This window comes from Triturus cristatus, chromosome 2_1 (assembly GCF_964204655.1).
Source record: "Triturus cristatus chromosome 2_1, aTriCri1.1, whole genome shotgun sequence".
Classification (NCBI taxonomy): domain Eukaryota; kingdom Metazoa; phylum Chordata; class Amphibia; order Caudata; family Salamandridae; genus Triturus; species Triturus cristatus.
This window is the reverse complement of record NC_140581.1, coordinates 98,462,124-98,485,014: the sequence shown is the minus strand read 5'-3', so window position 1 is coordinate 98,485,014 and position 22,891 is coordinate 98,462,124. Positions and strand designations below refer to the sequence as shown.

At 46.7% G+C, this 22,891-nt stretch overlaps 1 long non-coding RNA gene across 1 annotated transcript in view; it reads left to right on the top strand.

Annotated features, from left to right (window-relative positions):
- Positions 1 to 257: 257 nt before the first annotated feature.
- The window catches only part of LOC146863829 (uncharacterized), a 49,957-nt gene continuing 27,323 nt past the window's right edge, over positions 258 to 22,891 (top strand). Inside the window, exons 1-3 of the long non-coding RNA XR_014976570.1 lie at positions 258 to 374; positions 5,196 to 5,301; positions 22,039 to 22,156. This is a non-coding gene — a long non-coding RNA (uncharacterized LOC146863829). The remainder of the gene's footprint in view (positions 375 to 5,195; positions 5,302 to 22,038; positions 22,157 to 22,891) is intronic.

The following is a 22,891-nucleotide window of genomic DNA, read 5'->3' as shown; positions in this document are numbered from 1 at the left end:
TGATGCTGTCAGTGCGCTTCTAGCACTTGGTAATTAGTGTGATTTGGAAATTATTAACTTTTCGGAAACTGTGTCTGTTTATAATAGCACGCTTTGCATGTCAAGAGGGAACACCAGGCTTATTACGGCTTTTTGAAGCGTCGCAGACTCAGAAGTGAAGACACACCCGGGTCATCACACTCAGCTCTGAGGAAAGCAACACAAGCCGGAAGGAAGTCACCACGGTCAGGACAGACGAGAACAGTGTTACACCAGCCACGACAAAGGGTGCAGAAGAGAACAGACGTGTGAACCAGGCTTCCACAATCCGCTCGGAAGAGTCCACGCGCTCTTCAAAGAGACGACACAATAACAGGCGTAGACAAGGCCAATAGGTACGGCTTTTGTTTCATGAACCGAAGTGATTGTAGCGTTTCTGCTTGTGGTTTATTGTTTGTAGAATGGCTGAATGTCTAGGTGCGTGAAACGATGAACGGGTGAGTGAGTGACTGAGTGCATGGGTGAATGAATGGATAAGTGGATGGAGTGGGAGAATATCAAATGATCACGTGGATGCATGAATGATCGCATGATTAGATGAATTGGTGAACGGATCGATAACTGAGTGCATGGATCAATTAATGGGTACATTAATGAGTTAGTGTATTACTGCATAGGTTAATTGGCTATCCGTACACTCACTCTAAATGTGTCTATTTACAAGTTCACTCACAAAAAGCACTTTCACCATCATTCTACAAACGCACTCATCCATCATTCCATCTCTGTAGCCCCCACACACCAAAGGTTTAAGCATCTGTTTATTCACCCACTCTAACACATTCATCTAGTCATCCATGTAGCCATCACACATACGAATGAATCGATCATCTAACTCCCTTGTCATATTTTACCCGTCTACCTGCTTATGAATACGTTTCTGCACGTGTGTGGTCTGTGATTGCATGTCTGCCTGCATGTATCTCGTTTCTGCATGTGTTCATGTCACCAGGTGATTTGCTGTAATTAAATAGGTGAATGTATGCATGTTGTTTTGTGCCTGTCTGTATGTTTTTATGCGTTCATGGGTGCCTACGAGTGGAGATATACCTTTATATATGCTGGTATATATGTACATGGAAGCCTCTGACTGTTAACCATTGGCTCTTTACGTGAACATGGATATATGCTGTCTCTATACATGTGGCCCATTGTCGGGATGTGTGTGCATGATTGCATGAAAGTGTATTCTGTGAGCACAGATGCCAGAGTGTGCATGTGTGTTCATCTGTGAGTGTTAACGAGTGCCTGTGTGTATGTTAATCTGAGTGTGCCTTGTGGGCTCTTGATGTGATTGTGAACCCACCATAAGCGATGACAGCCTCCCCCCCCCTCCTGGCTCGTTTCCTTACCCTTTCCCTGAGTCGGTCCCTAGCAGGGACTCAGCAGTAAGTTGAGAGCAGAGACCTGCCGAGACCAGGGCTCTCTGGAAGTCTGCTGCTTTGTTAAGCTTCTGCTGTGAACCGTCCATAAGTGATTACAAGCTCCCACCTTCCCGGCTCCCTTACCCATTCCCCGAGTCAGTCCCTGGCAGGGACTCAGCAGTGAGTTGAGAGCACAGACCTGCTGTGGCCTGGAGTCTCTGGCAGCCTGCTGCTTTGGTTACCTTGCTACACACAATAAAGTTAATTTTTTCATTAAGAAACGCAAGATACAGTTTTGAGAGCAGCGAGATTGACATTTAATCTCATATCTGTATTAAAACTAAAGCAGCAGGGTGTTATGCTCCGACAGAACTATCTACATATCCATAACATCGCTGTTCTACAACGTACAATTCAATGCTGCTTTCTATTATAACTAATGAGCATCCTGATAGATTAGCAGAGAAGGCACTTCAGCTGACATCGAGGGTCCCTGCATGCTGAGACTTCATCTGACATCTCGTGAGGAGTGACCAGTTTGTCACCAAGATGGAGTCCTTCGGTTGATTTGTCCATTGGGGAGATTCTTGTCTCTACACCTACATACACTCTAGGTACACTTAGAGTAGGATTTGCACGGGGTGAGTACATACGATTACTCCCTGTTTTATATGCGGGCATAGATAAATGTCCCACTGTGTATTCAGTATATTTCTCTGAGCACTAGTAAACACGAGTGACTGAGCGAAAGGTTGTGATCTGTTGCCACACTCCCTGACGGGTCAGGGTTGCCATGTTCTGTGGTTGCCAGAAACCATCCGCTCCCTAGTAAGGTTAGGGAGGGCTTATGGTGGCACTATGAGCTAGCTGGTGTACAGGCCAACATATCCTGTGGGGGTGCATCAAATCAGTCTAGGCACCTCACCCAAAGTTTATGTTGTCCAAATAAACATGGACTTCACGGAGCTGCAGCTCCGTGAAGACTCCGAGCACCACAGCACTAAAAGGCTATTTTTTCTAAACTAATCCCATCCAAAAACGAATTTTCTGAGGCCAGAATACCAGCAGCTGTGTTTGAGCTGTAAACTGCTGTATTAACTTGACCTGATATCGGCCCTTGTAATCTTCGTGACCTGATGTGCAAAATGGCGCCGGCAGATTTTTAATTCGACATCAGCCGGGCAAAGAGCAATTTCATTCCCCTCTGGATTTGACCTGCAACTTGAATTGGCCCTTTAAACTCCCGGTCTGTGAAATCCCCGCCAAACTCCAGGGATGATCTCCACCTGACTGCGCTTGCCGTAGCTCCGGTCCTGGCTGCATCCGTTTCACCCCGAGTGACATCAATACTGACACGTTGAAACCAGACATCTAAACCGGACACGTTTCGCTGCCAAGGAGATTGCATGGCGTTTTGTTGGTCTCCCTCCGGGCCTCCGCAGGAGCCTTGGACATGTTGATTGACCCGGGGAGAATACCTCCGCAGTGACTGACACAGCCCCGGCACTGCCAGCAGTTTAGGGAGGTGAGCGTGGCTCCGGAGCTCTTCTGCATCTGAGCAACGGGGGCTGTATAGGAATCCCTCCTAACTTAATGATCTGGCCTGGGAACTTTGTTTGAGGCCGATTTTCTCACTGAGAAGCCCTCTATGGGCAGTGCCTGACCTCAAGATGGCTAGGGCCATCCCTGATCACCACCGCGGAAAGCTCCTGAGATTTCGGGGCACATCCAAACCCAGCTGATAACCCCTTGCGATGGCGCTGTATTGTGGTGGCATTTTGTGACCTGGGTATCATCTTTAAGGACGGGTCTGGACAACGCCTGACCTTAAGATGGTGCCTTCGCCTTCTTAACTTCCTTCTGCCCGCAGCCTTAACCGGTTCTCTGGCGGCTACCACCACCAGACGTCAAGCTCCCGATTGGACTGCGCCTTGATAACATCAAAACATTTACTCCCACCCACACCTATGTTCTGATCTGACTGCGGCTCTCATCTCTCCTACTCCCCATTTGAACTTGACCATCTTTAGGTAAACCCTGATCACCATCCTGACAGAGGAGTCCGAGCACTTTGGCTAATGCCCGGTGGAGCTGCCTCGACAGCTATAGAGGAGATCGGCCCTGGTTCACCCCCCTGCCGTCACCTACCCAGCCAGTCATTGGGCACAGTTTCTCCCCGTCTCCCTGTTCATGTCTCCTTTCCTCCCCCTCCCACCTACAAAGTACCGTAACATTGCCTTTCTGTCCTATGCTTTATCTATGCTCTTGTAACAGATGTAACTTGTAATAGATGTAACTTGTAACTCACCGTTCCTCATGTAAAGCCCTCTGATTTCTCCGGGTCTAGCCAGCGCTCTATAAAACTCAAATAAAGAAAATTTTAAAAAAATAAAACATCCAGGTCATACGGATTTGTGCGAACCACACGACAAGGGAGTCCTAAATGTTTTTCTTCTCTTTCGAGGTGTATGGTAAATAAAGAATTCCCTCTAAATATGTATGTGCGTATCTGTCTGTGCCGAATATATACTTCTACATCGTATGCGTTTACAGCGCTTGCGATTACAACGTGGTCGTTACAACGACCGCGTTGTTACATCGCAGTACCATTACTACGCAAGTTGTTACAACGACTTGCTGTAGGGGGCCCTGGATGTTGGAATAGTATAATTTACTATTCCGACTCCAGTGTGTGTAACAGTAGGGAAGGTGTTGGAATAGTAAATTATACTATTCCTTATCTAAGAGCGCTCCCTACATCAAGTCATCTGTGCCCTATAGCATATGTGATACGTTACCCCATACATGGCCTTTTAGAACTTTTCATTCTGGAAGTTGTAATTTTATCCATATAAAATGATGAAAATACACAATACAGTGTGCATGGATTCTAAAATACAGCTCCATAAGGAAACCATATTTTTTTTATCATTAAAATGTAAAGATTCTTGAGAAGTTAGTGCAGAGAGCCCCGGTCTGGATATCCTGTGGAAGGGTCCCACGGTAAGTGTTCTCTGAGTGGTCTCTGCCCTAATCTGAGGGTAATGGTTCGAGCACACAACAACATTTTCCAAAGCAAAAAACACACAATTTGAAAACTTAGGCACGTGAGCTCTGGAAATCATTTTTGTTTCAGAGAGGGTTGTAAGGCAGCAGCTTTGTGACACCAGAGTCTGCTGCTTTCCCACCAGGTCCTGGGAATCCCTCCTCAGGGTCCAGCGAGCCTGATGAGGGGAAACATAGAGGAGCCCTCTCTATCCAGACAGAACTCCGTATGTTATGACTGACAGCTGCAATCACCAATGAACGGCGAATATGTGATCAGCATTTAAATGATACAACAGATAAAAGCTGCAGGGAGCAGACCTTTTGACCTATTCTATATAGAAAGTATAAGTTAAAGCGGGATAGCTAAAGCTGTATCTAGCCAGGACAATAAAAGATAGCAGCTCTAGAGGGGAATTGTCTAGCTATCTCGAAGCATTGACAGCAGGTGCCCTCCAGAGCATTGGACAATTCTGGAGGGCCAGTACACAAAGGTGGAGACTAAGATGTGTGAAGTATACAATGTATAGGTGTTACGTAGGCATGTAAATACTTCACAACGTTTTGAGTTAGTATGTATGTACATTCCCTCACAATTCTGTGCATAGTTCATACATGTCATGATGTACATATGTGTGTGTCTTTTTCATTTTGTAATGTGAGTAAAGCATGTATTATTCATGTGTGGATTTAGGAAGTTTGGTGTGGATTGTTTCACTTTTTATCTGTAGTATTCTTTCTTTAAAGGTAACATCCATGCCTTTAGGCTGAGTCTCCTACACATACACTGTGAAAAAATGTGCCGGCTGCACTCATCTTCTCACATATGTGCAAGGACAAGTGAATTGCTCAGGTAAATGTATGAATGCAGTGTTGTATGTTGGTGAGTGCAAACACATTCAAGTTGCTACTTTGCAGATGGTAAACAAATGTGCCCTAGACTAGGAGGCCGGGCTGAGCCACCCTCTTCTACCTGATCATGAGATTAAGGTACTGTACCCCCCTCTCCCCGGGGCCCCATGCGCTGCCTGCTGCCCCTGCCCCTTTGCTGCCCACTGCCCCAAAGCTACCTGGGGCCCCTGTGCGACCTGCTGGTCCTGCTCCTGTACCTTCTCCAGTGATGCTCACTGTCCCTGTCCTGATCACTTTCCCTGCGATTCTCCCTGTCCCAACCTCTGTGCTGCCTGCAACCCATTTGTTGCCTGCGGTCCCTGCACTGCCTGCTGACCCTATCCCTGCGCTGCCTGCTATCCCTGCCCCTGCACTGTCTGCTGTCCCTGCCCTATGCTGCTCATTGCCCCTCTACCTGCGCTGCATGCTGCCCACATGTTGCCTGCACTAGGACTTCCTACCAGGACCGCTAACGGAGTCTGACAGACGACCTCACAGTGAACGCGCACAAAGGGCGCACCACCAACGCACCGCTGGTTGTACAACACCCATCGCCAGGACCCTTGGCCCTCCTGCTGCCCGATGGTACACCACCAAGGAAGTCCTGGAACTAGACCTCAGATGCCGAAACAACAACTGCGTCTCCTCCTCCCCACGATCCACCAACGTAGCCTCTTGTAGTACGATAAATGAATAAGCAGTGCCGCTCGTAGGCTGGGACATTGCTTGCTTTTAATTCTCCCACACGCCGGGGGTTGCCCTGGAGGAGCTGACCGGCTGCTGTTCACGAACGAGTGTTTTTTTTAAAAGGAACATTTTATTCTTGGGACTGCATGGACCAGCGCGCCTTGCAAATTCTTCAGTTAGCGCACCTGGGTCCTCTTCCCGACTCCTCCCCCTCAAGCTATTTAACGCCTTGCGGCCCCCACTTCGTGGGTGCCGCTCGTAGGCTGGGACATTGCTTGCTTTTAAATCTCCCACACACTGGGGTTGCCCTGTAGGAGCTGACCGGCTGCTGTTCACGAACAAGTGTTTTTTTTAAAAGGAACATTTTATTCTTGGGACTGCGAGGACCAGCGCGCCTTGCACATTCTTCAGTTAGCGCACCTGGGTCCTCTTCCCGACTCCTCCTTTCGACTATTTAAGCCACGCCCAATCTCGCGTGAGCGGGACGCGTGCGGGGCGCAGACCGGGCCAAGGGCGGGCCCGTCTGAGCCCGTCCGAGATCGTCAGAGAATGGAACGGGACCCCCTCCTAACATTTGCTGATCAAGGGCAGCCATTAGATTGTAGTGGTTAAGGTACTGCCCTATCCTGCAATTTCCTGTGTATCCTGTGTACTGGGCTATTAGTCTATTGTAAAATAATGGATAAACCTGCCAAAAGGGATGGCCCCATCACGCAATCGTCTGGGGGTGTTCTAATGGGAACATTAGATAATTTTTTGGTGCGAGTACAAACAGCGCTCGCTAAGGATATAGAACTAACTGAAAAAAGACTCTCATTGGACACCCTCTGTGATAAAAGGTCCTCTCTGGGTAACATGGCTAACATAAGATCACCTCCGTGTCGTCAGATTGTTATGTCGGATCCGCTATGCTTAGCATCGTCTCCGGTGGAGGAGCGTAACAACGACGAAATAATGATTGGTTCCTCACCATTGACAGAAACTCCGAGTGAAATTGCTGTTATCTCGAGTACTGGCAATGTGGTCCCAAATTCAAAGCCTTCGTCGAGCATAAAGACCCGTTCTGCTAGTAACACAAATCCGGGTCTTGCCCAACAACAACTAGCTCCAACTTTTAAAAAAAAACGGAGGGGAACTCAACAGACTGCTGCCGGGAAAAAAGCTAAGCTCGACTTTGCTTCTGCTTTAAGGAAAGACGCAGTCCCATGCCCTAAGCCTATAATTGATGAAGAGAGGCCAAACCTATTGCTATCTCTGGGGAATAAGACTATGGAAGATACAGACATATCGTTTTGGAAAAAATTGGAAAGTATTATAAAAAATTTGTGTGAACCAATTTACGAAAGGTTGGGCTCTATAGAAAGTAGGCTTGTATGTATGGAACTTTCACTTGCCTCGGCTCAGCCACTGGGTCGTAGACAGGGCTCCGGCCCGCAAAAAGAGTGTCCTAGTGTGACAGACCAATGCTCTGAGACTAAATCTTCTAATAGCAAATCAGCAAGTGGTACTGTGAATGATAACCTCTCCATTCCCCAGGAGATCCAAGTTATCCCTTTTGTTGATAACTTGTTAAGTGTTGAACATCCCCCATCACGTGTTGTACCACATAGCTCTGGGGTTGGTAGAGAGAGTATTGACAAGCAATCTACATCTGCACAGCACCTACCACAGGCTTCGCCAGGTTTAATTGATATACATCTTCCTTCCGAAGCAGCCCCTTATGTGGTGGTCCTAACTGGGGTTCCACCCCTGACGAATGGAGTAAGGGAATCATATAGGGACCTAAAGAACAAATGTATATACTGGCTTAACGCTAAGCAACCATTGCAGGCCCATGTGTGCGCTGAAATTTTGTTCGCCAGAAGAGTTAATTGGGTGGGCAGGAGACCTAAGTTGATAAAGGGGGATTGCGTCATTATTAACTTTAGGGATAGACGCTGTGTGGAACACATTTGTTCTTGCTCCCAAGATGATCCCTCATCCCTAATATGTACTATGCCACTGTCCTATTTTTACGCTCCCATATCTCTGCCCTCAGGTGGGCCTATACGAAGGGGATTCTTGACAAATGGAGGCACTTTCGAGGACATAAGGTCCATTAATAGATTTGATGTGCTATCTGGGTTAGCGGATTGTGATTGACAGAATGGGGGGTGTGGTTATCCTAACCACGAAAAGGTTTACGCAATTCAAGGGATAGAGGAGGGTTTAGAGCAAGGAGTGTTGCTCCCAATAGATTGTAATAGCGGTGATAATGGGTCTTTTGCCCCAATAAATACCATTAGGGTGGGGGAACGGGGCTCACAAGCTGTGCTTCAAAAAGAATTGTTAAGTAGTGAGGTTAATCTGTTTTCCCCGCATGGTGTTGCTATTTCCCCTATACCAAATACTGGGAGTGCCGAAGGGGCAATCAACGCTGTTGGCTATATATCGTTCTTATCTTGGAATGTGGAGGGTTTGGGATCTAAACTATCATCACCCCTCTGGTCAGATTTTGTTAGTAAGCACAATATTTGTCTTTTTCAGGAGACATGGTCAACAGAGCCAGTATTCATGTTGGGCTACCTGAATTTTTTTGTCCTTGCAGAGAAAAGGTCCAAAGGCCGGCCAGTAGGAGGTCTGGTCATTTGGATCAAACAGAGTTTGGAATGTATTATCCAATCTATCCCAACCTCGAATAATGATATTCTGGGAATTAGGTTGATTTTCCCACCAACTTTTATAATGTGTATGCCAGGGGCTTACCAGGTAGGAAAAAATCGGAGGTGGTATCAGCACTAGACACTCTTGTTGAAACCAGACCTATTGATGTACTCCCACTGATTGCAGGAGATTTTAATACGACCTTAGAGCCGCTAGGGCCACATGACTCGCTTCTGAGTTTAGAAAGCTTTATTAAGCATCATAATCCAAGTAGAACATCAGTACAGAGAAAAACAAAGGCAATGCAATAGTACAATAATAAAATTCAAATCATACAATTTAGCAAATGCCAATACAAAAATAGGGAATATACTTAGTGAAAAAGCATTTTAAAAGGATTTGATTAAAGGGCAGGGAGGGTAGAAAAGAGAGGAAAGGAGAAAGAAAGGGAGGGGAGGGGGAAAATGCAAACAATGTACAGAATAAGCATCATAAAATTACCGTAAGTTAATAAATGCAAATATAAAGTAAAAGAAACGGTATGAGAACAATGACCAAGGAAGAGAAAAAAAAAAAAGCAATAAAACAACTGTTTAAGGGGCAGATTGGGAGAGAAAATTAGTTAATGGCAACCATAACAAGTCTTTTTTGATCAAAAGAGGAGCAGTGGTGGCAAAAGCACGATCCAGCCGGTGATGATGACACAATAGGTTCCACCATGCATTGTATGAGATCTTAGAAGAATCTTTCCAGTTAGTCGTGATTATCTGTAGAGAAATGGCTATATACAAATCTATAAATTTGCGTACATTGCTAGAAACATTCCATATAGGAGCAATACCACCCAGAAAGATATGAACAATCTCAAAAGTGTGGTCAGTGGCTAGGATTTCGTTCAATTTAGACCAAATACGAGACCAGAGGGATTTAACCATCGGACAGTGAAAGAACATATGAAAAAAGTCACTGTTGTCAGAGGGACAGGACCAACATTTTTTAGAATCAGTCAGTTTGAAGCGAAACAAATCAGAGGGGGTAAAAAAAAGTTTGTTGTAAAAAAAATACAAAGTCTGAGTGGTGCTTGCAGAACGCGAAGCAGTGTGCAACTTTAACCATAAGGAGTTCCAAACCTGAAGGGAAAAACTCTTGAGCTAGATCCATTTCCCAGGAAAGTTCAAGTTTAGACTTGGTTCTTTCGGCAGGAGAAAGGGAGAGCAATTTGTAGATAGCAGCAGCTTTAAGCGGAATAGAGAAGTCTGGTAAAGGGAAAGTGGTTGAGTCCGCAGTAGAGAGTGAAGCACCATGAGAGATAAAGAGATCTAAAGAGTTTTTAAGCAGGGGATACTGAGAAGAGTGAGCGTTGGAGAGGTGAAAAGAGGCACGAATTTCTGAGAAGTCACGCAGGGAATTATTGCTGAGTAAAGAGTCAAAAGTAATAACGCCTTTATCAATCCATTCTTTCCAAAAGAGCGCTTTATGATTAACCTTAACGAATTTGTTATACCAAATTGGGGTTAGGGAGTGAGATTCCAACTGCGAGAGGGAAGAGCGGAAGACAGAAAGGGCAAGTGCTTTAGAGTGTCTGAAGATAGGAGTGAGAAAACGTTGCGGAGGATGAGACAGCCGAGCAGCCGCGACAAATGAGAAGGGCGAAAGCTGCGCAAGTTCTATAGCGCTCCAGGCTGTTATAGGGGGGGTCAGACAGGTCAGATAGAAACGTCCAGATTTGTTTCAAAGTAAAAGCCGAGTGAAATCGAGTAATGTTAGGGAAGTTAACTCCACCCAAATTTTTGGGTTGCTGAAGACGGGAGAGAGAAATCCTCGCCTTACGTTTATTCCATAAAAATGAGGTAAAAATACGGTTTATGGTTTTAAAAAAATAGAATGGAAGCGAAATTGGAAGCATTGAAAGGTAAAAGTTGACAATGGGAAGAAGCATCATTTTAGTGGTGGCCAGCCTCCCCCACCAGGACAAGAAAAGGGGGGACCAGCGTTCTATAAGAGAAGAGAGCTTTTTAACTATATCCTTCTGATTAAGCTTAATAGTATCTCTAATAGTGCTAGCATAAAGAATTCCTAAACATTTAATATTACCAGAGTTCCATTCAAAGCCTGAACCCTGAAACATATGAGGAAGGCAAAATTTGTTAAGTGGTAGAACCTCAGACTTATCTGTATTGAGCTTATATCCAGAAACCAAAGAATATTCTTGTAACAAGGAAAAGAGTGAGGGTAAAGAAGTAGATGGGTTAGAAATGTAAAGCAAAATGTCATCTGCATAGGCCGTAAACTTAATGTCAATGTTGCGAAATATGAAACCTGTATAGGATGGTGAACGACGAATTTTTTCCAAAAAGGGTTCTAACGCAAGAATAAAAAGAAGAGGAGAGAGAGGACAACCTTGTCTAGTGCCTCTATGCAAAGAAAAATAAGGGGATTGGGACCCGTTAACCCAAATGGAAGTAGAGGGAGCAGAATACAACAATTTAACATAATGAATGATGGTAGGACTAAAGCCATGCCACCGCAAAGCACCAAACATAAAATCCCAACAGACTCTATCGAACGCTTTCTCAGCATCTAAAGTAATGGCAGCGATTGGAGAATCCATCTTTGAGGCCAGATGAATAATGTTAAGAAAAGTTCTCGAATTGTCAGTAATGGATCTACCTTTAACAAACCCGGATTGATAAATGTTAGTGAGATCGGGAATAACTTTATTAATACGAGAGGCCAAAACTTTAGCGTAAATTTTACAATCAGTATTTATTAAAGAAATTGTTCGATAGTTTTTGCAAAGGGAGGGGTCTTTATCTTTTTTAGGGATTAAGCATAACATAGCCTGAGTGAAAGAACCCTGGGACTCTCCCTGAGCAACAAAGGAGTTAATCAAAGAAAACAAATGAGGTAGCAGGATGTCCTTAAAATGGAGATAAAAACGAACCGTAAAACCATCTGGGCCCGGAGTTTTATCTTTGGGAAGAAGAGTAATAGCATTAAGTAATTCTTTTTCTGAGAGGGGAGCGTCCAGGGAGGAAAGATCCGCAAAGCTATCCGAGGCCTTGGGGAGAGACTGAAAGAAGGAGTCAATTTGAGAAGGCGAGGGAGCGGATTCGGGCGTATAAAGTGTGGAGTAATATTGAACAAAACAATCAAGAATTTTATCATCAGTATACTGAGGAGTCCCGTGAGAGTCAGTAATAGTTATTATTTTAGACTTTTGTTTTTTAATTTTAAGATAAGTAGCAAGAGACTTACCAGCCTTATTGCGTCCCCCGTACATTTTGGAATGAAAATTGAGAAGATTATTACAAGCAGAGTCCCAAGAGTGTTTATTATATTGCATTTTTGCTTTGATGAGGGAAGAGAGTGAGTCTGAGGAACTGGTGGTAAAATAGAGATGCTCCAGGTCCTTAATTTGTTTAAGAATTTGGGTCGACTTTGATAAAGCCGTTTTCCTTTTCCGAGAGACAAAAGCAATAATAAAACCTCTAGCAGCAGCTTTGAAGGAATCCCAAATAAAGTGAAAATGAGGAGTGGAATGGAGATTATTTATAAAAAATTCCTTTGCAAAAGAAATAAATTGCTCAACAAACTGTGAATCTAGGAGGAGCGAATTATTGAAACGCCAACGTTTGGAAATGGGAGAAGGTGAGGGAAAGTCCATATCAATAATCACCGGGGCGTGATCAGATATAAGAATTGAGCCAATTTCCGAGTTAGTCATAAATTGGAGTAAATGCTGTGTGAGAAAAAGATAATCTATACGGGAATGTGAGGAGTGTACTGGAGAAAAGAAGGAGAATTCTAAAGTGTCTGGATGAGAAAGTCTCCATGAATCAATAAGGCCTCTAGAGGAAATAGCATTAAAAAAGGACTTTTGCATCTTATTGGGAACATATCTGGTATGGGATTTACGATCTAAAAATGGATCCATTAGTTGGTTACAGTCACCACCCACCACCAGATTATCACTTGCGTGAGAGGAAAGAAGCTTCGAGAAATCCCTCCAAAAGGATAAATCAACATCATTAGGACCATAAACATTACAAAAGGAAAATTGCGTATTGTTAACAGTAACATCTAAAAAAAGCCATCTACCACACGTATCATGGAGCTCACTGTGCAACTGAACAGATAATGACTTATGGAACAAAATAAGCACACCATTTTTACTATTGACTGCTGGGGAACAGAACGCCTCCCCAACCCATTGTCTGCGCAGTGAAGACAAATCTTGAGAATTAAGGTGGGTTTCTTGTAACAGTGCAACATGACATTTCAATCTTGCTAAATGAGATAGTACACGTTGTTTTTTGACAGGGTTGCGAATGCCTTTAACATTCCAAGAAATAACACGAAGACCATTCATTTTTGGAAATAAAGTAAAGATAAGCAGAAGAGAGAGTGAAAGTTAAGACAGGGTATAGAATGAAAAGCAGACTGAAAGTGGAAGTTAAATAAGTAGGGCACTGTAGAGATAGCAGGAAACGGAGAAATTAAAGCAAGTAACCACCACAAATGAAGTGACGTAAATATAAAAGAGAAAACAGACAAAGGAATACTATGATTGGAAAAAGAAAAAAAGAAAATGTGGAGTGTATCAAAAAGAGAAGAGGTTGCCAAAAGAGTAGAGATGACAGGGATAAAAAGGAGTGAGGAAAGGGAGAATACGCAGCAAAAAGGGGGAAGAAGCGAAGAGGAAAAGGGGAAGGATGAAGAGGAGGGTACAGGGGTACATAAACCCCCAGAAGGCATCCAAAGGAGGGTGACAAAAAGCCAGCAGACTTTAGCCACAAAAAACGGTTGAACAAAAAACATTACTGTGAGAGGGGGGCGACGAAGAACAAGACAGCCGCATTGAGAGGAGCATATATGAGAACAGACTACTAAACAGTCTACTCACCAGATAAATAAAAAAAAAAAAAAAAAAAAAACTGAAAGACACAAGACCATAAAATATAAAGCTAGAACTGGTAGTCTCGAATAAGACAAGTGAAGGAACTTACCAAACATCTAGAGAAAGGAACAGCAACGGGAGGGGATAAACACTGTATACGGCAGGATGGGACAGAGGACGACCTTGACAAGAACACTACAGAGGGAAATCCTGCAAAACAAGAGGCAAAACCAGGAGTGAGCAAAAGAAGCGCACAAACTACATGACTTATAACAGAACAACTTTAAGACAAACACAGTGGTCAAATACCACAAAAAAGAAATACAACTAAGGTTTGCTCAATTCCATAAGCTCTCCCTTGTGAGTATGTATAAACTTCCGCAAATCAGCAGGATCTTCAAAACTAAAAGTTCTCTCCTTATAAGTCACCTTGAAAAAGCAAGGGTGAATTAGACCATAGCGTGCATTCATAGCTCTCAAAGCAGGTCTGAGGTCCAAAAATTCCTTGCGACGGGAGGCCGTAGGCTTGGAGACGTCCTGAGTGAAGAAGACCTTGTGCCCCGACCAAATCATTTGCTTGTGCTGCTTAGCAGCCTGGAGGATGGACATAAGGTCTGAATAAAGGAGGAAATATGCAATAATTCCCCGAGGTTTAGCTGCAGAAGATGTATTCCTAGGTCCCAGACGATGAGCTCGTTGTATGTTGAAGTCAGAGGATTTCGGGAGACCAACAATTTGAAGAACCTGGGACTTTAAGAATTGGATCATGTCCGACCCTTCCGAACCTTCCGGAATACCATAAATGCGCAGGTTGTTGTGCCTATTGCGATTTTCCAAATCCTCCGCAACCTTCTTGAGCTGGCCAACCTCTTTGGTAAGAGCGTCCACCTTAGTAACAACATCCTGGGCGTCACTGATCTTCTGTTCCACCTCAGAAAGTCTCGTGTCCAAACTAGACCATTTTTCATCTAACCTCTGAAGCGTAGCAACAGTGTCTGTCATAAAAGGACGAATAAGGCGTAACTCCTCCATGATGTCTTCAAGAGTGAGAGGCAGCGGAGATTTATTTGGGGAAGGCGGGTATTTTTTAGTACGCTTGACAGAAGGGTTACCTGAGTCCTTCCTACCCCCAGCCGAGCCACCATGAGGTTTAGTTGAGTGTGCACCCTCCATATTGATGGTATCTCAACCAACAATGACACAAATAACAAATGGAGGAATGCAGGCAGGATGTTGGTTAGTCAATAGCAAGAGGAAGCGCAGCCGAAGATGGAAGTGTCAGGATACAACACAGCGAAGGACACTGGGACGCTGAAAGCGCAACTGAAGAAAAAGGCGAAGAAAGTGGCAAAAGAAAAAGGAGCCAGCAATACCAACAGCCAAAACTGACCCCAAAAGATGGGGGTATGTCATAAAATTGAAGAAGGCTGGGGACGATTCTTGAGGTAAACAGACCTGGCTTCTCTTACAAGAATATAATCCAAGGAATCCACAGAGGCAGCAAAGGAGTCTCACCACTGACGATTTTTTGCGCAAAAAGATGACATACTATAAACCAACGCAGCAACCATAGTAACACCGTTGAAAAACAACAGGGAGCTGGTCAAAGAACTCAGTGGCAGCAGTAACGCAGAAAAAAAACGCTGTAGAAAAAACAAAATGGCGGCCGCCATCTGAGGGAAGCAGAAAATGCGCAATTAAAAAGACAAAAAGACCGCATTTTGGTCAAAAAAACTTGCCAAGTCAGTCTCTGCAGTTTCTCATTGCGAATTCCATCCTGGAAGCAGAGCTCCGGTGCATATATGAACAGCCTTCACGCTCGGATCGGCTTCGTTCTCACGGAGCTCGTCACCCGGCGGCCATCTTGAATCGCCGCGCCGCGCGCTCCCCCATGACTCGCTTCTAACAGAGGAAGAGGACCTTAGATGGGGTGTCCCACAGCTAGAGTCAGTAAGAAAATGGACTGAGGCGGCCTTACATTTGAAAGGGCTTTGCTTGGGCAACCAATTGATGGCAGCTAATGGCAGAACTGCATCAGATAGGATGTGTAGCAAAACATATGACAATGGTATCAGGGCAAGCAACATAGACTACCTTTTGGTGCACCTGAGGATGTGGTGTACTTTAGTGGATATGGTGGTCAAGCCTCGGATTGAAAGTGATCACGATCCATTAGTCGCTACTTTTAATTTGGGTTTGGGAGATAGAACGAGTCGAGCGCATGAAATGATAGGACCAGCAGCAGCTATATCCAATGACGAACGCCACCTTAAGTGGCATAAAGTAGCAGAGCATCCTGATCTCTTAGACAGTATTGTTTCGGATGTCGAAGAGGCGTTGACATCAATAATGGCAGGGGGCATAAAAAGCCTACCTCTAGCAGTAACCGAGAAAATCCACGAAAATTTATTTGTTAAACTTAAATCTTATTTTTGTAGACCTTTTTTAGGAAATCAGGTTTCTAGAAGAAAACAGAAGGAATGGTATAATGCCTCCTGCAAACAAGCCCGTGGAGACCTGGGTGTCGCTCTTAAATCAAAAGATCCAAGTAAGATTAAAGCAGCACGTAATACCTATAGAAGGGTTCAATGGAAAGCAAAAAAGGAATGGGAAGAGAGTGAGTGGCAGGACCTTAAGGCAGCATGTATCGATAAAAATCAGAAAAAGTTCTGGGACATTTTCAAATGGAAGAGGGGCGAAATTACTGATAACCCGCACAACCACGTTCCCCAGAACTCTTGGGCTGAATTTTTCAAGCCACAATATGCAAAAGGTGTTGAGGAAGTCACCACGTCTTGTCAGGACAATGTATTTTATAACAATTCTGCTTTTAGTCTTGAGGAGGTAGATAGGGCGTTGGACACGGTAACACAAGGACGAGCACCTGGCATGGATTGCATCCCTGCTGATGTTTTTCTGCATGATAGGCAAAGATGGCGTTTATACATTACTCATTTAGCCAATGCCAGTGGCCCCACGGCTGGTCGCTCCTCACCTCCTGCTGCTGCCTGCTGATTACGGACGCCTCCTGCTGCCCGTATCTTTGTGACTGCTCCTGCTGCCTCACGCTCGCTCCCCCGGTCCTCTGCTTACTCTGCCTCACCGCCGCCGCTGACCTGCTGACTCGGTAGGTGCTCCCTCACTCGCGCCTTCTCCCCCGCCGCTGCCCCGATTCCGCTTCTTCCTTTCCCGCCGCTGACCCCTGACCCCGCCCCCACTCTCTGCCCATTGGTCTACCGCCTCCCGCCTCCCAGCTGACCCCCCCTCCCGGCTCCTTACTTAAGCGGACCGAGGCGGGCTGGTCAGTGTGACCCCCTGTGCCCCCACGGCTGGTCGCTCCTCACCTCCTGCTGCTGCCTGCTGATTACGGACGCCTCCTGCTGCCTGTATCTTCGCGACTGCTCCTGCTGCCTCACGCTCGCTCCCCCGGTCCTCTGCTTACTCTGCCTCACCGCCGCCGCTGACCTGCTGACTCGGTAGGTGCTCTCTCACTCGCGCCTTCTCCCCCGCCGCTGCCCCGATTCCGCTTCTTCCTTTCCCGCCGCTGACCCCTGACCCCGCCCCCCTACCGCCTCCCGCCTCCCAGCTGACCCCCCCTCCCGGCTCCTTACTTATGACGCCCCCTCAGCGACCGCGCAGCGGACGCGCGCAGCGAGAGCGCCGATTGAGCACCGAAGGTGAGCCAAAGGTAAGCCCGTTTGCGCCCGTCCGCGCCTGGCCCGCGCCCAGCGCCAGACCCCCTGGCCCCCGCGTCCGCCAACCCCCCCGCAGGACCTACGATGCCGCCACCCTCATCGCACTCAACACCGCCCGAGCCCCCGGGTGCTGCCAAGCATCCCCGCGACGCACCCATGGACCCTTCGCCTGCCGATCCTGCAACTTCTCCTGCCTCCGAACCGGCACCGCACCCATCAAGACGGACAACAGCAACCACCTCAAGTGCATCCTGATCAACACCCGCTCCGTCCACAGACACGCCGTGGAACTCTGGAACCTCCTCGACACCGCATCTCCAGACGTCGCCTTCCTCACTGAAACCTGGATGAACGCCTCCTCAGCCCCCGACATCGCCATAGCCATCCCGGACGGCTACAAGATCATCAGAAAGGATCGCGTCAACCAGACCGGAGGGGGCATCGCCATCGTTCACAAAAGCACCATTCGCATCTCGACTGACTCCATCGACGCATTAAACGCCACCGAATACCTGCACTTCCAGATCCACACCGACCCCAAGACTACCCTCAGAGGCACCCTCATCTACAGACCCCCGGGACCACGCGCACAGTTCTGCGAAGACATCACGAACTTCATCAGCCCTCACGCCCTCCCCTCCACCGACTACATCCTCCTCGGGGACCTCAACTTCCACCTGGAGAACAACAACGACCGCAACACCACCGCCCTGCTGGACAACCTCGCCAACCTCGGACTCAAATAACTGGTCAACACCCCCACCCACTACGCCGGCCACACGCTCGACCCCCTCTTCTCATCCAGCAAGCACGTCACCTTCAGCCACTCCACCGGACTTCACTGGACTGACCACAGCTGCGTCCACTTCAGCTACAAAAAGAACACGGTCCACCACCACCCGGAGCAGGTTCCCCACAGAAACTGGAGCAAGATCACCGTCGACCAGCTCGCCACCTCCCTCAGCCAGAACCCACCTGTCAGGACAACGGACCCTGACACAGCAGCCCTCGACCTCGCGCAGTGGCTGACCTCCTGTGCCGACGACCTCGCCCCACTGAGGAACCCACTCACCAGGCCCAGAAGCAAGAAGGCCCCCTGGTTCACCGACGAACTCAAGGACTCCAAGAAGGCCTGCCGCACCCTCGAGAAGGCCTGGCTCCTCGACAAAACCGCCGACAACATGACCACCCTCAAACTCGCCACCCGCAGACATCACCAGCTCATCCGCACCACCAAGAAGAAATCTCTGAAGGAACGACTGGACAAGAACGCCCATGACAGCAAGGAGCTCTTCAACATCGTCAAGGAGTTCTCCAACCCCAGCACCGGCAACAACGACATCACTCCCTCGCAGGACCTCTGCGACTCCCTCGCCTCGTACTTCCACGGGATAAATCGCTGGCTAGTAACTACAGGCCCATTAGCTTGATTGATGCGATGCAAAAAATTATGGGCCGGCTGGTATTGGGCAAGATCCAGACCTGGATGGAGGCTAGTAATGTTCTGAGTCCTCTCCAGGCTGGGTTCCGTCCTAAAACCAGCACCATAGACCAGGTTTTCAGATTTATAGTCCTCTATTGGAGGACAGTAGTCCTGGAAAAAGGGGTTTGGTACGCAGTGTTTGTTGACCTGCGGGCGGCATTTGATCTAGTTCCGCGTGGCAAGCTGTGGCAAGTACTGGAGGGGTTGGGGATGGCACCGGAGTTGTGAAGTACTGGGAATTTTAAGCCCAGCGGTGCAGGGGAACACACCCTAAGTCTTCGGGTTCTTCCTGTTTCAGACCTACAGAAACACAGAGTCTTCTTGGTGAAGTCAAAGATCAGTTTATTGGCTGCAGACCAATTACAGGTATCCGAGAAGTACAACAGCATGTATGTTCTCAGGAGACTGCTTAAAGTTACAGAAACGGGCTTCTCCTTAAATACAAAATATTATGCTTCAGGCACACATTCTTTGTTTTACGATATGGTCATTCACACGTATACATTACAAACGAAAAAGCAGAGTCATGATGACCATCCCACATTCCAGTTAAGCCAGCCCACAATTATTTACCCAGCGAGGCTCAGATCCCACATCAGATATCAACAGGCCCCAATAAACACAGGCATCTCCTGTTTGGAAAACAAGCCATAAAGCAGGAAGAGTCAGATGTGAAAGAGATTAGCCGGAGGCTCGTGTGGGATGAAAAGGCTTTATGGTGTGTCAAACCCTGATGCTAATCACAGGTGGCCGTAGGACGGGGAGCTCGTGAGACCGGACTGACCTGGGGCAGCGGAGCCAAGCTGCACAGGTCACAGAGAAGTCAGTTAAAGCACATGTGATCTAAAGGCCCATATTTGTTCGTAATGTGTAGCCTATGTGAGGGCAACCATAAGATGGCCACCGCTCCAAGATGGAACCCACGAAGTCAATGTAAAATATCGTATACATAGTGCATTTAAATCCAAATGGTCGCACACTGCTGACCTACCTGCGTGTTACGTCAAAGAACTGTGGTCCCTGTAGTCAGCGTCGGCGGATACACCTATGCTCGTGTCATGAGTGCAAGTGTGAATAGCGTTAGCCATCCCTAGACACGTGTTTCGAGGTAGTTGCCTCTCGTCAGCAGGGAGTAGGAAATGAGTGCAGGGTTGCTGTGTAGGCTGCTAAAATCATTAGGTAAAGTACCTCTCGTAGCAACGCAGGTGCGTAACCTGAGCCCATTGACTCCCCGGCTCAAAGAGCCACTGGGGTAAAACGCAGGTAGGTCAGCAGTGTGCGACCATTTGGATTTATTTACATAGTGCATTTAACAATGAAACGTTATACAAAGCACTTGTACATACCGCATTGACCATTCGCGGTTTGCTAATACAGGGATAAACAGGGGTAGGGCCCTGCCTCCTACGCGGTCCCAAATTTCAAAGTACGACAGTTGCTGTCATTGGTGGTCTGTTTACATGAGGACAACTTTGCTAGGGTCCGGTGGGGACGGCAGGGCGAGGTTACGGAATCCTTCCCCGTTGAGCGAGGAGTACGGCAGGGTTGTGTTTTGGCACCTACCCTGTTCTCGCTCTTCGTGAACGGGGTGGCTGAGTTCCTCTCCCAGGTCCCCTCAGATGCCCCGGCTATGGCTGGTTCTCGTGTTCCAGTCCTCATGTTGGCGGACGACACTTTGCTGATTTCTAAAACCCTGCAGCTCACCCTCCGGTGCTTTGAGGAGTTCTGCTTGCTACGTGGCCTGGAAATAAATGTTGCTAAGACCAAGTTCATGGTCCTTAATGGCCCCAAACCATGCAGGTCTTACAAATCCTTATGAACGGCTCTCCTTTGGAGCAGGTTGATGCGTTCACTTATCTGGGAGTCACGTTACAGAAGAACATGGGTTGGAAAAGCCAAATAGATCTGTCTATATTGAAGTTCCAACAACAGACAGGATTCCTTTTAAAAAGATTTAAAACCTCGCAGACACAACCAATTGGGCCACTTCTCGAAATTTATTCGATGAAGATTCGTAGCTCGTCCCTATATGGGTCTGAGTTATGGGGGTTTGGTAATAACACAAAACGGTTGAATGTCATGGAGAGTGAGTTTATCCGGAAAGTTGTTGGAGTGCCACAAATTACTCCCTTGCTACCTCTTTTTTGGGACCTCGGTCTGAAAACCTTACAAGATTTAGCTAATCTGCGACCTCTGCTGTACTGGCGTAGGGTGTGGACAACTGTGGAGCTCAAGTATTAAGCTTTGGGCTTAAAGGAAATTATGGAAAAAGATACTTTTCACAAAATAGACTGGCTGAGGTCTATAAAAATGTTACTGTATAAATTGGGATGGAGAATCCTTTGGGATGATCCTCTAAATGCGGTCTTCCCTTCAAAAGAAACTGTGAAGGCTAAATATTGGGAAATGATCGGGCTGGAACTATCTGTAAAGGGGAGTACATCTGGTTTGACAGCTAGATTTCTAGAATTTAAGGCCTGCCCTAGACAGGAATTGTATTGGGGCCTGATTGAAGTACCAAGTGATCGCAAGCTTTTCTTCCAGTTTAGGATAGGTACCCTTCCGATACGTACATTCACATCTAAGTGGGCCAAAGGGTCTCATGATAAATGCCCAAAGTGTGGGGACGTGATTGAATCTCTGAGTCATTTTGTGCTTTCTTGTCCCCTTTATGTATTACCACGTAAAAAATGGGTACTACCTGTGTGCCGGCTAATAGGAATCCGAAGGCACGAGGTGGCCCTAAGAATCCTGTGCTCAGATCCGAGCCCGAATATTGCTATAGCAATGGCAAAATATATTAAGTGGGCTTGGATAATACGGTCTAGACAGATCAGTACTAAAGTGACCTATTAATAGATGCCTTTATTTACTTGTTTATTTATTAAGCTGTATTTATAAAATCCTTAGTTCAGGATATCGTGTTGTCTAGATTGTGTATAGCAGAGGTGGGTCAAATATTATTGTACAAATATGGATCTATAGGCATCAGCATCTTTTGTAAACTTATATTGATAATTATGTCTAGTTTTAATTTGTATTGATGAATATGGTTGATGTTTTGATACTTTTATGACTTAAATGTCGAATAAAGTTTTTCGAATCAAATCGAGTTAGTATGTATGTACATTCCCTCACAATTCTGTGCATAGTTCATACATGTAATGATGTACATATGTGTGTGTCTTTTTCATTTTGTAATGTGAGTAAAGCATGTATTATTCATGTGTGGATTTAGGAAGCTTGGTGTGGATTGTTTCACTTTTTATCTGTAGTATTCTTTCTTTAAAGGTAACATCCATGCCTTTAGGCTGAGTCTCCTACACATATACTGTGAAAAAATGGATGTGTCCATGCGCTGGCTGCACTAATCTTCTCACATATGTGCAAGGACAAGTGAATTGCTCAGGTAAATGTATGAATGCAGTGTTGTATGTTGGTGATTGTAAACACATTCAAGTTGCTACTTTGCATATGGTAAACAAATGTGCCCTAGACTAGGAGGCCGGGCTGAGCCACCCTCTTCTGCCTGATCATGAGATTAAGGTACTGTACCCCCCTCTCCCCGGGGCCCCATGCGCTGCCTGCTGCCCCTGCCCCTTTGCTGCCCACTGCCCCAAAGCTACCTGGGGCCCCTGTGCGACCTGCTGGTCCTGCTCCTGTACCTTCTCCAGTGATGCTCACTGTCCCTGCCCTGATCACTTTCCCTGCGCTTCTCCTTGTCCCAATCTCTGTGCTGCCTGCAGCCCATTTGTTGCCTGCGGCCCCTGCACTGCCTGCTGACCCTATCCCTGCGCTGCCTGCTATCCCTGCCCCTGCACTGTCTGCTGTCCCTGCCCTATGCTGCTCATTGCCCCTCTACTTGCGCTGCATGCTGCCCACATGTTGCCTGCACTAGGACTTCCTACCAGGACCGCTAACAGAGTCTGACAGACGACCTCACAGTGAACGCGCACAAAGGGCGCACCACCAACGCACCACTGGTTGAACAACACCCAGCGCCAGGACCCTTGGCCCTCCTGCTGCCCGATGGTACACCACCAAGGAAGTCCTGGAACTAGACCTCAGATGCCGAAACAACAACTGCGTCTCCTCCTCCCCACGATCCACCAATGTACCCTTCAACTGCCGACACTGCCACTTC